The sequence below is a fragment of the Dipodomys merriami genome, unplaced genomic scaffold (genome assembly GCF_024711535.1).
Source record: "Dipodomys merriami isolate MVZ:Mamm:240054 unplaced genomic scaffold, mDipMer1.0.p SCAF_6, whole genome shotgun sequence".
NCBI classification, from domain to species: Eukaryota; Metazoa; Chordata; class Mammalia; order Rodentia; family Heteromyidae; genus Dipodomys; species Dipodomys merriami.
In genome coordinates, this window is record NW_027206179.1 from 73,264,661 (window position 1) to 73,280,635 (window position 15,975).

The window sequence follows — 15,975 nt, forward strand, 5'->3', positions numbered from 1 at the left end:
AAAAAAGAAAAAAAATTCAGTTAAAAAAAAAAAAGAAATTGTTTTTCCACATCTTCTGACCCTGACTTCCAGAGGGAATTTCTGCTTAGCTGGCTCAATGAGCTCTTCCCAAATCTCTGGTTTGTATCCTTTTCTTTTTACAAAAGGAAGACATGCTGGGCACTGGTAGCTCATGCCTGTAATCCTAGCTACTCAGGAGGCTGAGATCTGAGGATCATGGTTCAAAGCCAGCCCAAGAAGAAAAGTCCATGAGACTCTTATCTTCAATTAACCACCTGAATATTGGAAGTAGTGCTGTAGCTTGAAGTGGTAAAACACTAGCCTTGGGGAAAAAAATACAGAGACAATGCCCAGGCCCTGAGTTCATGCCCCATGACTGACTCTCCCCCTGCCCCCCCCAAAAATAGGAAGACACACACCTCTCACTGTCCCAAAACTCACTGTAATATACTGTCCTAGTGTGTCAAAATTTGCACCAAACAATGACCTACCAAGAAATTTCAGGCTCGTGAGAAGAAAATCTTCTGGATTGTTCTCTGAAAGCCATCTACCTACTTCAATATTGAAACACAGAAATGAAGTGACAGTAATCAAAATGAATAAACTTAGTTTCTGTCAGAAAGCTATTAGAATTTGTCTGCTTGGTTTGATTAAAGGGATGAGCTTGTCTATCAGGGGATATGGACATCTTCCATAAATTGCATAAATTCATCCTTTCAGTTTGGGTTGGTTTTTTATACCATTAGGAGTTATTAGAATGTGTTCTAATGCAGGCTCTTGGTATATAAGGCCCAAATACACTGTCAGTTCTTAAGCAGGAGATCAGCAGCCAGGTGGATGTGGTAGACATGCCTATTGTCATCTTCACATAGATGGGTGGCAACAGCAGGCCGACCACACTCTGTGTGGAATTTGATGACAGACTTCCCTTCATTGGCTACAAATGCCAAGTTTTCATGGCAGGAAAGGGAACTTGCCAACCTTACATGGGCCCAGGGGCAGGATTTGGGGGGATTTGCTTTGATCTGTGTCTCTGAGGCCAATACAGCATCACACTCCTTAGCCAGTTCCTTCTTCATGTTGCAGCTCTTCTGAGACTCACGGTCCACACAGGTAACATCCATACTTCACTTCCTCCTGTGCTGCTGGTCCCTCAGGACACAGTCAGTGAATTGGGGTGGAAAATGAGCGTAAGCCTACTGTGACCCAGAAGCATTTATCTTATTTATCTTGTTCTTTGAGTTGATCTGCAGCTCCATCATTTCCAAAACTCCCTGTGCTTCTGCTGATCCCCAGGCAGGCCTTCTAATACCTCCTGTTTGGGGAGGAGAGGGGGAAGGAGAAGATGTCCAGACAGACTTTGCTGTGTGTGGTAAGTCACACCACATAATGGAAATTCTTTAAAGCATAGAATAGACGTGGGGAAGAATAATCCCTTACAATTCAACTGATGATACAAATTTAGATGCCTACAGATATGGCGATACAACCCTGTAGTACTAATGCTTGAACATGAGTTCAAGGCCACATGGTGAAATTCTGTCTCAAAAAACACATAATTAAATAAAAAGAGATATCAACTTACAGACATGACTGTTTGCAACTACGTTAGGTGGTTATGAGCAAATCTTGAAGAACATGAAGGTGCACTTCATGTTCTCGCTAAGCTAACCAGTGCTGGTTTGAATCAGACGTTGGGCTAGCTCCAGCCCCATCAGTGCCACAGCCATCTGTATAAACCGCTGGCATTGGTATTCCAGTTTTGCTCTGCAGAGGGCAGCATTGCTTAACTGTTATCAGGCTGTAAATGTTTGTTGTTTTGTTTTTTTCTTTTTAGAGTTCACTCTAGGACAACTTCTTCCTCTTGTCTTCAGGCAACTTAATAAAAATAAAAATGAACTTCAGCAGGGGTGGCCCTAAGGAGAGAGTTCCAATTTAACCATATCAGAAATACTCTACTGAAGGCATGTAGGTCTAGGGCAGCAACTCTTTTTTAATTCCTTTTATAGATTCTACTATAATGCTCAGCATCAAGTGTGTGTCCAAATTTTGTCTGATGGATAAGAAGTTGTGCTACTTTTAGCTCTGAGAAGGTGTCACCAGGAAGGGAATTTGGACTGACAATTTTCTAGTAGGAGACGGGAATTCTATACTCAATTTTCCAATTACCCACAGAAATCACAGTTCTTGAAATCCACTGTGAAAAGCATTTGAAGGGGTTTCACCAGGAGGTGGAGAAGATGATAAAGGCAGAAGAGGAAGAGGAAGAGGAACCCACAAGGTAGAAATGTAGCAAAGGTTTATTTAGTAAAACAGGGAAAGGCAAGGAGAAATAGAATAGGAGCACATACCACCTGCGTGCATGTATACCCGAACCCATTACACACCCCACACAGACACACACACACATAAAAGAGCTGACAGGCTCAAAGTAGTGGTACTTGTCCTGCACTGGACATATTTATATTTTAGACTAAGTTGGGAAATCTGGTTGAAACTCTCCTTAGATAAGTGATCATGAAGACGATGTAGCATGAAGACAATGAGTTTAGGGTAACCCTGTGATCTGCTTGTTTTTTAACTGTATTCTTTTTTTGTTGTTGTTTTGTTTTTTCTTTTTTGGTACTGGGGATCAAACCCAGGATGTTGTCCTTGCTGGGCAAGCACTTTGCCACTGAGCTACATCCCAGCCCTGTAACTTGTTTTGATGTGATCATCCAAATATGTAGACTATAGGTTTTAGGGTGAGTCTACTAGTGCTCAAATGTGGAGACAAGGCATTTAGTGATTTGGGCATGCTTGTTTTTTTGTGTGTGTGTGAGAGAGAGCTTAAGCTTTCATTTCTGGTCAAAGAATTATTTCACTAGGCATACCTTCTATTCTAGGGTGGATTACTGACTCATCTAAGATTGTAATTCTTGTAATAGCTAAAAGACAAGGGTGTGAAGGGTGCAAGTATTTTCTTGAAAGGATTAGTTTGACTTTTGTTGCTCTAAAAGAAGGAATATTTGGCAGTCAACATCTTAATCATTTAGGCGTGGTTTCTCTTCAGAATTTAGAATGCTGGGCAAAGGGAGAGGAGGCAAAAGTCACTTAGCCAAGCAAGTAACAGTCCCCTCTGAGCGTTATCAAGTTATGGTGGCTGTTGGGAGCAGTTCCACAGCTGTGGTGGCATGCTAACAGCTATTCATTTGTCACATATTTACATATTTCAGTGAATTCTTTTTGTCTTCGTGTGGACTGGCTGATATTCAGAGTTTTCTGATTAAAAAAGTAAATGTTTTGGGGTTTTTCCTTAATTTAACTTTCATGAAAAGGATGACATTGATCAAGACATATTGTAGGGGCTGGGAAGTTGGCTCAGTGGTAGAGCGCTTGCCTTGCATGCATGAGGCCCTGGGTTCGATTCCTCAGCACCACATAAGAAAAAAAAGCCAGAAGTGGCGCTGTGGCTCAAGTGCTAGAGCGCTAGCCTTGAGCTGAAGAACTGAGGGACAGCGCCCAAGCCCAGAGTTCAGGCCCCACGACCGGACCCAAAAAAAAAAAAAAGACATATTGTACTCATAAAATAACATGTCGAACTGAAACCTCTTTGTTCAGCCACTTAAATGATGGTTTACATTTTTAAATAAATAATTTAAAAAAACTATTCTGCCTCATGCTATAGACACACAAAACAATTACTGTCTGCAAGATTCCAAGACACAAGTTGCTCACACTCATCCCTAAAGCCCTGTCTCCCTCTTTGCTCAGACACAGACACTAGAACTGTAAAGGACCTTTATGCTGGCTGGAACAAAGCACTTAAATCCAATTACAGCTGTTTACAGGGCTTACAGGGCGCAAGATATTTTCTGCTGCCTTTTCACTAAGAAAACCCTGTGGTTTCCTTATAGCTAGTTAATTATTGCCAGGCCTTGACTAAAGGCCCAAACCTTTTTTTACTGAAACTCAAGTAAAGCCTTCCTGGTTCACACCAAACACAGCAAGAGCAGGAACCCGAAACCTCTCTCAATGATCAGTTCCAGCAGGGAGCGCTGGTGGAAGAAAAGCTCCAGGTCATGAGTTTTGCTCCTGTATTTTGCCCAATGCCTCTCTTCCAACCGTGTCCCCTTCCAACCTCACCTAAGTGTGTGCCTGCCTCTCTTTCTGGGATGCCAAAGTTGTCTTTAGGCAAGTTTAAACTTGACAGTGTTAATCGTCTCCACCAGGCCATGCGACTAATTGTTTAATTTGCACTGAAATGCAAGGTTGTGCTTACCTTAAAAAAAAAAAAAAGAAAGAAAAGAAAAGAAAAAGAAAAAAGAACTCCAGCTTGAACAGGTGTGGCAGGCAGCTTTTCCAGAGAGCAGCTCTGCAGCTGTTGCTGAGCCAGCCTGGGGCAGGAAAGGAAAGAGCAGGAGGCCGAAGGCCTCTGCTAATAAGTTCCTGTGGGACCGAATTGAGCCCAGTGGAGCCAAAAGCCCATGTTCCACTCTGTTACTTCCCCTACTTCCTGGACTAGCCCAGACTAATGGCCCCATCAATGTCTGTTGATTAACAGGTTTTTTTTTTCTTTTCCTTTCCTTTCCTTTCCTTTCCTTTCCTTTCCTTTCCTTTCCTTTCCTTTCCTTTCCTTTCCTTTCCTTTCCTTTCTTTCCCTTCCCTTTCCTTTCCTTTCCCTCTCTCTCTCTCTGTCTCTCTCTGTCTCTCTCTGTCTCTGTCTCTGTCTCTGTCTGTCTGTCTCTCTCTCCGTTCCTTCCTTTCACAGGGAAGGGTCAGATGCATTAGGATAGAGCTAGTTATCTTGCAGGGGAGAACTATAAATCCTCTACCCTATAAATCCTCTCAGTAAACCCTAAATAGACTAACACCAGGATGGAGAGGTGGGGTTTTTTGTGGTTTTTTTGTACCAGTTCTGGGGCTGAAACTTTGGGGCCGGGGTGCTATTAGTTTTTTCACTCAAGGCTGGCACTCTACCACTTGAGCCACATCTTCACTTTCATCTTTTTTGCTAGTTAATAGGAGATAAGAGTCTCACAGACTTTTATGCCCAGGCTGGCTTTGAATCTCCATCCTCAGACCCTGAGTAGCGAGGATTATAGGCCGGAGTCAATATGTCTGATTTTGTTAATTCTTTCATTCAGTATTTGATAGAAACCTACCACCTACCAAGTACTTTCCGTACAATATGTCTCCCTTCCTCCAGCTTCTAGCCTGGTGGGGAATACAGAAATGAAATGCAGCATTGCACTGAAGGCTGATGAGTGTCATGACAAGGGAGACAGAAGGGTTCACAGAGAAGGTGAACCTGTTGCTGTTGAAGCTGTGCCTTTCAGCTTTGGAATTTGGTTTGATACTACTTATAAGCTAATACGCTAATAAGGACATTATTAAAAGACGTGACTCCTGGGTTAGAGACAAAGGGCTTTAGTATTTCTAGCCACCAGGCATGAGCATCCTAGGTGAATTGTTTTCCTTGCCTTCAAGCCCCAAGGAACCCCCCTATAACCACATGAGTGCTGTCAGGCACTGAGCTGCAGGGAACTTTGGCTTGTGAAATCCACTCCTTTCATAGCAGCTAGTAAGGGACTTTCGTCTTGGGAGATACATTACTTCATCTCTCTTGATAATTGGAAGCAAGTACATGCAGATGGGGCCTTGCATTGGAATATCCCAGAAGAAGACCTGGGATGCTCTCAAAATGGCTCTTCTTGAATTTCAACTCTGCATACAAACTCAAACCCTCTCTGTCCTAAGCCTTCTCAGTCCCACAGCTATCTCTTCCATCCTTGATTCTTGTTCTTTGTACTTTGTACTTTGTTGCCTAATCATGTGCTGCTTTCTCTTGTCATCTCTTTGCATTTCCATAAATGATTTAACTACGTCTGAGGGAAAGAAAGCCCTTCCTCACCTACCTGTCGAGTGAATGGCCAGTGGGAAGTAAGGGGGTAGAGACTCTTCACTTCTGGTTTTCATTTGCAATGTGTTGGGATAAAGGGCTTAATTTCCTCCTTGTGGAATTCCTCAACTTATAAACTGAAGATAATATTTGCCTACCTTGTCTTCAGAATTAATTAGTGGTTGTGTTGCACTCTGAGTCCACAGATGAAAGGCAGTTTGTAAACAGCACATCATCATTATCATCATCATCGTCATCATCATTATCTTCATGGTCATCACCATCATTACCTTGTGTCCCAAAAATCAAAATAATTATGGAATTACCACACAAATCTTCCAAGAGACTTTACCTTCCTAGCCTTTTCAATCTCATTTATTCTTTTGTAAAGAATCAGCTCACTTCCCCATTTTGGGGACCTTGTTATCAGGAACTGAGGTTAGCTATAATTCTAAAACTTGGTTTTCAGAACCCTGGCCTAAAATCCAGGAGTCCCAAGTTAGATCTGACCTCATACCCTCATATGCCAAATAAAGAGACATGGTGAAGGGCAAAGAAAGGAGATTTATTACATGGCAGCCATGGGAAGACAGCACTTCAATACATCTTCAGCCTTTTTTTTTGGGTCCGGTTGTGGGGCCTGAACTCTGGGCCTGGGCACTGTCCCTCAACTCTTCAGCTCAAGGCTAGCACTCTACCACTTGAGCCACAGCACCACTTCCAGCTTTTATTCTTTTTGATTATGTGGTACTGAGGAATCGAACCCAGGGCCTCATATATACAAGGCAAGCACTCTACCACTGAGCCACCTTCCCAGCCCCTCTTCAGCCTTCTTCTAAGGTACAAACATTGGCTTCAGGTTAGATAGGGAGAGCCCAGGCCAGGGGATGAGCAAAGCATGCACCAGTTAAAACAGTTCCAAATCACAAGTGTGTGGCCTGCTTGGCCTTTAGCTTAGTCTTTGTCCCTAGAGGAGTTATAGAGAATTGTTACCACTTTAGGACTGAAGTGAAACAGGAGCAAGTTGCCTGGTGGGTGATCTCACGGTTTTGGGCTGTTTCCTCTAAGATGACAAGAGGCCTTTGCTTGTTGGAGGGGCAGTTTGCCTCCTACATAAGATGCTAATCAGTAAGTTTTCTCTTTCCTGGAACCCAAGGCAATTACTTGCAAAGGAACTGCAGCAGAGAATAACTCTAATCAAAAGGCACAGATACAAAGTTGGGGGGCTTTTAGTTCATTTGCAGGGCCCAACCGAAGCATTTTTTAGGATGCCTTTTACAGTTTTTGCAACTTGTGTTTCATATATCCTAACTTCAATTTGCTTTTCTCCCAGAAATTGAGCTCGAATTTTCCACCACACTCTCAATCTAAAATAGAAAGAAGCAGCTTTTTCAGAGATTTGGTTTTTTAAATTTTCAGGACTCTTCAAAAAAGTTATTTCATTTTTTCCTCCCAGAATTTCTCATTAAATTATCTTTTTTACTTTTGAGATGGCATTATATAGGTAAATATTATTGCCTTTTGATTTAATACTCTGTACCAGACCATACATTCTTGACAGCTTGTCAGTCTCTAACTCACTAAAAGTTCAAATTACAATGGCCCAGAGTAGAGTTGTTCCCAGCAGAGACTGACAGGCCTTAGGGTAACATCCTACTTTGGATAGTAGGAGCTGGACCCAGAAGTGGTGTGGATTGTGAATAGACAGGAACAGAGCTGAGTGAAGGGGGATATCTGCTGAGGACCTTCTTTATGCTAGGGTTTTCTGCAGAGTCCCAGGGCAGCACAGGATATGCATTATAGCAAGAGGGGCACACACAGGGCACAGAGCCAAACTGGCTTTTAGGACCATGCTACTCCTGAGAAAACCCATTAGCTCATCAATAGATTAATCTGTTCCTGAGGGCTTAAAAGCCCCAATTAGTCCCATATATTAGTATCTCACAATGGGAATCAAGTTTCAGCATGAGTTTTGGTGGGGATAAACCATAGCACCCCAAAATATAGATCTGGTTTGTTTGGTTTTTTTGTCAGTCATGACGCTTGAACTCTGGGCCTGGGCACTGTCCCTCAGCTCTTTAGCTCTAGGTGATGGCTCTACCACTTGAGCCACAGCACCATTTCCGGTTTTCTGGTAGTTAATTGAAGAGTCTCATACCTGGGCTGGCTTTGAACCATGATCCTCAGATCTCAGCCTTCTGAGTAGCTAAGATTACAGGCATGAGCCACCAGCCCCTGGCTTAGATTTGGTATTCTTATAAAATGATAAAATGACCACTTCTTAAGCACTCCTCTCCCTGGGACTAGTTTAATTGGTATCTGGATTCTGAAACCACCAAAATGGATGGGTTGCTAAGCTTTTTCACTTACCTCTTCATTCTAAATTAGTGTTGAAATGTGAAGACTGGTGAGAGCCACAAGAGCTCGATTGATTCCGCCACTCAGTGATTCTAGCCCTGGCTTGTTTTTTGAATGAATGATGACAAGTTGCATAAGGAGATGGAGTTTTGATTTTGGGGTTTTGGTTACTCACTTGCTCAGCCAGACAATAATGCTAATCATAAACACACATATAGTTCTTCTAGTACTAGGCATTATTCTGTTCCTTTTGTATGACCTAAGGTGTTTAACCCTCAAACAACTGCAGAAAGCAGCTTCTGTTATCACCTCTGCTTTAGAGATGAGAAAGCTGTGGCAGAGAGGGCTTAAATGCTACATCCAAGGTCTCATAACAAGACCAGGACCTGAACCCAAGTTGTTTATGCTGAGAACACCGAACTCCTTGAATCTGAGAATGCCTTTCTCTACATTATTTAGCAATTCTATGTCAGAAGACAGTCACTATTCTTGAGTCAAATGTAAATCAACTTTTTCTCAACTCTGGAATTTTTTTTTTTTTTTTTGGTCGGTCATGGGGCTTGGACTCTGGGCCTGGGCGCTGTCCCTCAGCTCTTCAGTCAAAGCGAGTACTCTACCACTTGAGCCACAATGCCACTTCCGGTTTTCTAGTGGTTTATTGGCGATAAGAGTCTCATGGACTTTCCTTCCCTGGCTGGTTTTGAACCGTGATCCTTAGATCTTAGCTTCCTGAGTAGCTAGGATTACAGAATAGAGCCACCGGCACCCAACTTCAACTCTGGAATTTTTATTCCTAGAAAAGCTCTACAAATATAACCAACCACAAACTAGGAAGATGTATGAAGAATTTACAAATAAAGACTTTTTTTTTCCAGTCCTGGGCTTGAACTCTGTTCCTGGACTCTGTCCCTGAGCCTCTTTGTGCTCAAGGCTACACTACCACTTGAGCCACAGCACCACTTCCAGCTTTTTCTGAGTACTTTATTAGCGATAAGAGTCTTCTGTACTTTTCTGCCCTGGCTAGCCTCAAACCTTGATCCTCAGATCTCAGCCTCCTTAATAGAAAGGTTTACAAGCATAAGCCATTGGTCCCCAGCCTTTTAATTTTTTTTTAAAAAGGTAACTATGCAAGAAGAGAATATTCTGAGGACTATCTTCTGACTCCAAACAGTTTAAACCTTGTTTATTCTCTAACCTCCTCATACTTCCATTGATAGATGGATCAAATATATAGAGATATTTGTTGAATACTGGATGTTCTAGAAAGAACATAAGGGAGGAAAAAAGGAAAGCAGAGTTTAGCAAAAAAGCAATAGAACAATATTTTTTAGCTCAGAATACTGAAATAATCCATTGGGTGCTAAGAAAAATAAAAAAGAAAAGATGCAACAAGACATGTCATTATGTAACTTGAAGGTAGGGATGGGAGGGGGGAAACAAGGAGAAGAATGGAAGGGTGGCATTGATCAAGATGCATTGTGCTCATAACCTGAGTTATGGAATTGAAACTCCTTCGTACAACTACTTAATAATTAATCATCAGAACAACAGTAAAAGAAGAACTCTGAGAGTGTTTAGAGGGAACTCAGAATGCCATTGGATTTCCCAATAGCACTGAAAGCTAGAAGAAGATAATGGAGAAGTGTTCAAAAGTTTAAGGGAAAGCCAGGCACAGGTGGCTATGTCTGTAATCCTACCTATTCAGAAGGTTGAGATCTGAGGATAAAGGTTAGAAGCCAGCCCAGCAAGAAAGTCCGTGAAACTCTCATCTCCAATTAACCATCAAAAAACCAGAAGTGGAGCTGTGACTCAAAGTGAGGAGCACTAGCCTTGAGCAAAAAGAGCTCAGGTACAATGCCCAGGTCCTGAGTTCAAGCCCCAGAACAAAAAATAAAATAAAATAAAAAATAAAAAATTAAGGGAAATGATTTCCAATCTAGAAATCTACATGTGTCATATTGTAAAAACATAAACTCAACAACAGAGTGGAAAGAAGGATGGGTAAGAGGTGTGACGGGAGCCTGAGCAGGATCCCTGGTGGAGGACCATATAGGAAAAAGAATAGAAGTGCATGCTTCCCAATCCTTCACCTCTATCAGGGACACAGAGTCCAGGAAGTGGCCAGTGGCTTGGCAGTGTCATCTTGGAATGTCAGCAGCACCATTTTTTCATCTCTGTCTCTGGAGTCTCTGTATTTTTTTTTTTTTTTTTACTTTGAATCTATTTGCAGTTTTGGAAAATGCGTTCAATAATGTTAGCACCAAGGACAGATCCAGGGTTTATGGGATCTCAGACTTATGCAATTTAGGGAAACCTCTCTAAGACAAATGAAGCAAAAGAATCAATCCAAAATTTGATATGAAATGGAATATTTAGAATCAATTACCTTTGATCACTTGGCCATATAAAAGATTTTGCCATGTTTTCTATGGGGAAAACAGAGATAATTCTTAGTCTTCCTGCTAGCAGGGTTGACTGAAATCTGTTTTCTAGAAACAGTTTCAGAGACTAGTATATCACTGGTTTGCAACTCATTATTGGTAAAGTCATATATTTTTTCAAGATTGTTATTTTAAAGTTGGATATCTCTCAACCAAGTTTTTGTTCTTTTCACTCATGAGCCGCTTTACTTGCTTTGCCTATTACTCTTCAGATTTGCTGCCTATACACTCAGGAATTCTGATAAATGTTGCAGGTGTTTCTTATCAAAACATGAAAGGAAAATAGTGCATAATTGTTCGTGCTGTGTTTTCAGGTGTATTCTTGACAGAAAACAACTTGTATTTGCTTTTTAAAACAAAACATACCTGTAGTTTGAACCTGGGGCATTTGTACATGTTAATCACATGCTCTACCATTGAGCTACTTTGCCCAGCCCTTGCTTAGGCTTTTTGAAAACTGAATGTAAAGATCTTGCCACAAACTGTTTTCTGTCTCCAAAGATTTCAAACCCTGTTTCTCCTCCATTCTCGTTACACTTCCGGTGACTAACAGAAGTCATGTCCATATCACAAGATGTCCTCCATCCCTGCAACCTCCTGTCCTGACTCGGAAGTTGTCATAGCTGGGACACTAGGACTGTAGTGCAAAAGCTTAACTCCACGTGAAAGGGCATGCAACAGAGAGAAATATTTCCCATTAAATCCAAACTAAATATGTCTTCAATTCTATTCCTTCTAAAAGCCCATGGACACACAAAAGGCCAATGACCAAAGGAAGAAATTAGAATGACAAAAATGAAAGGAGAAAACAGAGTTAGATGGAAAAGAACAGGAACTTAAAGTGATAATGTTTGAAACTTAGCTTGTAAATCTTAATTTAGAAAACTTATGGTAGCAGGGCAGCAGTGGCTCACATCTGTAATCTATTCAGGAGGCTGAGATCTGAGGGTTGCAGTTCAAAGCCAGCTCTCGTGAGACTCTTATCTCCAATTAACCACCAGAAAACCAGAAGTGGTGCTGTGGCTCAAAGTGGTAGAGCACTAGCCTTGAGCAAAAGAGCTCAGGGACAGTACCCAGGCCCTGAATTCAAGCCCCATGACTGAAAGAGGGAAAAAAAAAAGGACCTAGAGCCTTAAGGGGTCTAGGTAAGGTTCCTGAAACTTATGTTCCTTTTCCTATTATTTACACACAGAAAACAGGTCAACTCACTTCTTCCCTGAGGAATTGAGGAGCCTGGGCAGAGTGAAAAAGTAGGACTGCACCTACCTAATCAAAACTGATCTTGGCTGTGTGGCTTGAGAGGGGTGAGTAGTGGTCCAGGAAGAAGCATTTCCTCATCGCCACTCTGGGAAATGTGTTCCTGACCAGCTGGGAGGACAGGAGGTGTATGTGTAGGTGTGGGTATGCATGTGTTCATGTGTCTGTGTGTGTTGGGGAGGGCAGGAAAGAAAGCTTGTCCAATGATTCTGGTCCTTAATTACTAATAGGCACCAAAGAAAGTCTCTTCTGACATTGAATCTTGTTTTCAAATTACCAGGGTAATCAGCTAATTTATTATAGCTATATATTCTAAGTACAACCACCCCTTCTATATTTGCAAGTGTGTGTGAATCCTGTGACTTATAACCATAGCTAGCTTGCTAAAAAATGCGTTTGATATCTCCTTCTTACATCATCATTTGTATGTTCAAAAAATTTTAAAGCAGATCTCAGAGAGCACAAACATTGTTTTAAAGTAGGAAATGAAAACAAGAGGTTTTTTTTCTTTTTTGCTGTTTTAATTTTCTTCCTTTCTGTTCTATATATTCATTTATCTGTCTTTAGAGGGCAAGGGGGCACAGAAATGGAAGGACAAAGGGTGAATGAATGCAGCAATGGTACTCAGTAGACACTATGTTGAAAATGAACTATATACTTGTGGTTGGGGATGGGAGGGAAAAACTGCGAGAGAATGAGGGAAGGGGTGATACTGTCCAAAAAGAAACATACTCTTTACTTGATTTATGTAACTGTAATCCCTCTATATCTCCTTTATAATAACAATAATTTTTTTAAAAAAAATTAACATTGCTGGTAGATAAAATCTAGAGGAACGGCAGACCAATTTAAGGCAGAAAGGCAACATATTGTATTCCAAAAGGTTATTCTTTAAAAATTCCCTGTTTATGGGTGGCTTTTGGAGAAAGGACTATTTTTAGGAGTTACTTTGTGCTAGCTCCTTTCCTCTAACAGTAATCCTAGAAGAAGATATTTTTAGGGAGACTCATAAAAAAGAGGCAAAGGGCCTGAACAAGACACCGCAGAGAACTTGGGCTATTTTGTTCACTATTGATTGGTCACTGAACATTGCCCTCAATGTCAAGTTCCCGCAACAGCCTCAGTCTTCCCACTACAGGGCTCAGCATCCAGACATGAGCAATGAACCCTAGCAAGAAGCAAAGAAAAATTTTTCTTAAGGATCTAGTGCAACACCTTCTTTGTACTTCATAATGTCCCTGGATACTTGCTGAGTAATACAGACAGCTCACCAAAATATTATTCATTCCAGAAGAATTACTACTCCCTTTCTAAGTAAACCCCAGAGTGGAGACAGTTTATAGAAAACGTATTTTAGAAATACCTTCAAAGCCTATCATGTAATCAATACATGAGAGAGCAGGACAGACTGACCGTGTGTCTCAAGGGGAACAAATCTCATCTTAGAGTCACTGTACATAGTTAGTTTTCACTCTGTACGCCTAGAAAACAGCCCAGTGTGTTTCCTCTGTGAGTTCCTGGGTCTGAAAGCCAATAGTTCTTGTTTGTATGCTTAGAAGTTGTTTCAAAAAGAAACCAGAACATTCTAAGCCTGCAGGGAGCTCTGCTAGCCACAGACAGCTGGAAATCCTACAATTGCAGTGAAGTAGGTTACATGGAGTCTTCAGCCCCTCCCATTCGAATTCTTGTTTTCAAAATGAAGATGCAGAAAAGCACAACTGCAGTCATAGAGAATGGTACCTGGGTTTCAAGTTTACAGTCCCCTGGAGGGGTGGTGTTGGGGCTAAGGAGAGGAAGGGACGGGGCTAGCAGCCCTTGGATTCTGTCAGATTTTTCAGAGATTTCTGGAAGAACAAACTTTATGTTTCTGTTTCTGATTCTCAAAAAAAAAATTACATGAAACGCAGAGCAGATTTGTGTTTTCTCCTGCAAACATAATTTTGGTCTCTGATAGAATGTCGTTGGCTTATATGTGCTGTTCACAATATCAGACTCATGCCTGAATATTTGGGATAGGTTTTCTTCCCTCCTCCCCCTCCTCCCCCTCCTCCCCCTCCTCCCCCTCCTCCCCCTCCTTCCCCTCCTCCTCCTCCCCCTCCCCCTCCCCCTCCCCCTCCCCCTCCCCCTCCCCCTCCCCCCCCTCCGCCGCCTCCTCTTCTTTCCAACTCTGAGGTTTGGACACTGTCCCTGAGCTCTTTTACTCAAGGTCAGCACTGTACCACTTGAAACACAGCTTTTTCCAGCGTTTTCTGAGTAGTTTGTTAGAGGTTAAGAGTCTCATAGACTCCTGCCCAGATTGGCTTTGAACCAGGATCCTCAGATATCAGCCTCCTGAGTAGCTAGGATTATAGGCTTGAGCCTCCAGAGCCTGGCTTCTTCTTTTTTTAAAAAAAATTATTGTTATTATAAAGGTAATATACAGAGAGGTTATAATTACATACGTCAGGTAAAGAGTACATTTCTTTTTGGACTATACCACCCTTGTGGGATGAGTTTTCAAATGACAAAAATAATCATCACATTTGTGTGACATCTTTCTCATCAGTAGCACAAAGAGTTACAACATTCTCACTAATTCTGGCCTTTCCCTATAAGACCCTAAATCCATTTCTCCACAAACTGCACACCTGAGTGGCCATGTCTCTCCTTCTCTATATGGTTCCTTTTTTCCCATCACAGTAGGAACCTCAGACACCTCTGATACTGGTTGGTCAGACCCCAAGACAGACATAGGAATGCTATTAACCATCTGCTGTTCCAGGTCTCATCTGTGAGCTGTTAGAAATAAAGGATCTGGGATCCCCGCCCAGATCTGCCTTCATTCTAATGAACCTGCATCAATGAAACCCTGGTCTAGATTGTCTTCCTGGGACACAGTTTCAGTTGTGTTGCCAACTCTCGGGAGAACTAGGGCAGGGCACGCCACTGCCACTTCTCTGGGTCGAAATTGCTCATTTGTAAACAAGGAAGTAAAACCATTTCCAGGGGCAGTGTGGTGAAATCAGGCCACACATTGGACATTGAATCAAGTGACTCAAATTTATCAGGCCTGCAGTTACACATCTGCAAGATAGCAGTAAGAACTTCCCATCGGATAAGGATCCTGTAAACACTGAGTGACAAAATCTGCCTGCATTTCCTGTAGCAACTGTAACACATTGTTTCAAATGCAAAGACTTAACTTCAGGTTTTTATCTTACAGTTCAGTGGTTAAAAGTCTGACATAGGTTTTATTGGGCTAAAACTGAGGTATCAGCAGGGCCAGGAGGCCCTAGAGGTGAATTTATTTCTTGCCAGTACATATTCTAGAATCAGCAATGGTCACATCCTTATACTACATCTCTCTAACCTCTCCATCTGTCTGTTAGCACAACCACTTTGACTCTGGACTGCCTGCCTCTAGCACTCACTTCTAGGTGCCCACATGGTAATCTAAGGAAATCTTCCTCTGTTTTAGTCTGTTTTTTTTTTTTTTCCTATGAGAAAATACCCGAGACGGTAATTTGTAAAGAATAGAGGTCTAGTGCTCACTTTAGCAGCACATAGACTAAAATTGGAACCCTACAGCAAAGATTTGCTTGGCCCTTACCGAAGGATGACACGAAAATTCTGAAGTGTTCCATATTAAAAAAAAAAAAAAAGACTAGAGGTTTACTTGGGCTCACAGTTCTGGGGGTGAAGAGTCCAAGATGGGGCAAGGAGACTAAGGTCTGAGGATTCCAGTTTGAAGCCAGCCAGGGCAGGAAAGTCTGTGAGTCTCTTATCTCCACTTAACCTCAAAAAAAGCAGAAGTGAAGCTATCTGTGACTGGAGTGGTAGAGTTGTAGCTTTGAGCACAAAAGCTCAGGTTCTGCATCCAGGCCCAGAGTTCAACCCCCCCAGAACTGGAAACACCAACAACAAAAGAAAAACCCAACACTCACCTAATTATTTTCAGATTACCTACTCACTATCTCATTTCAGCAATTACTCTATCCCATTTAATCATTCAGCAATTACTAGGCCAAGTCAGGCCAGGCATGACTTGCTAGAGATAAA

General features: G+C 41.8%; 1 non-coding gene across 1 annotated transcript; it reads left to right on the forward strand.

Annotated features, from left to right (window-relative positions):
• The first annotated feature begins 15,460 nt into the window (after positions 1-15,460).
• Positions 15,461-15,566, forward strand: LOC138814419 (U6 spliceosomal RNA). The gene has a single exon (XR_011367997.1). It is a non-coding gene; the product is annotated as a U6 spliceosomal RNA (small nuclear RNA).
• The last annotated feature ends 409 nt before the right edge of the window (positions 15,567-15,975 follow it).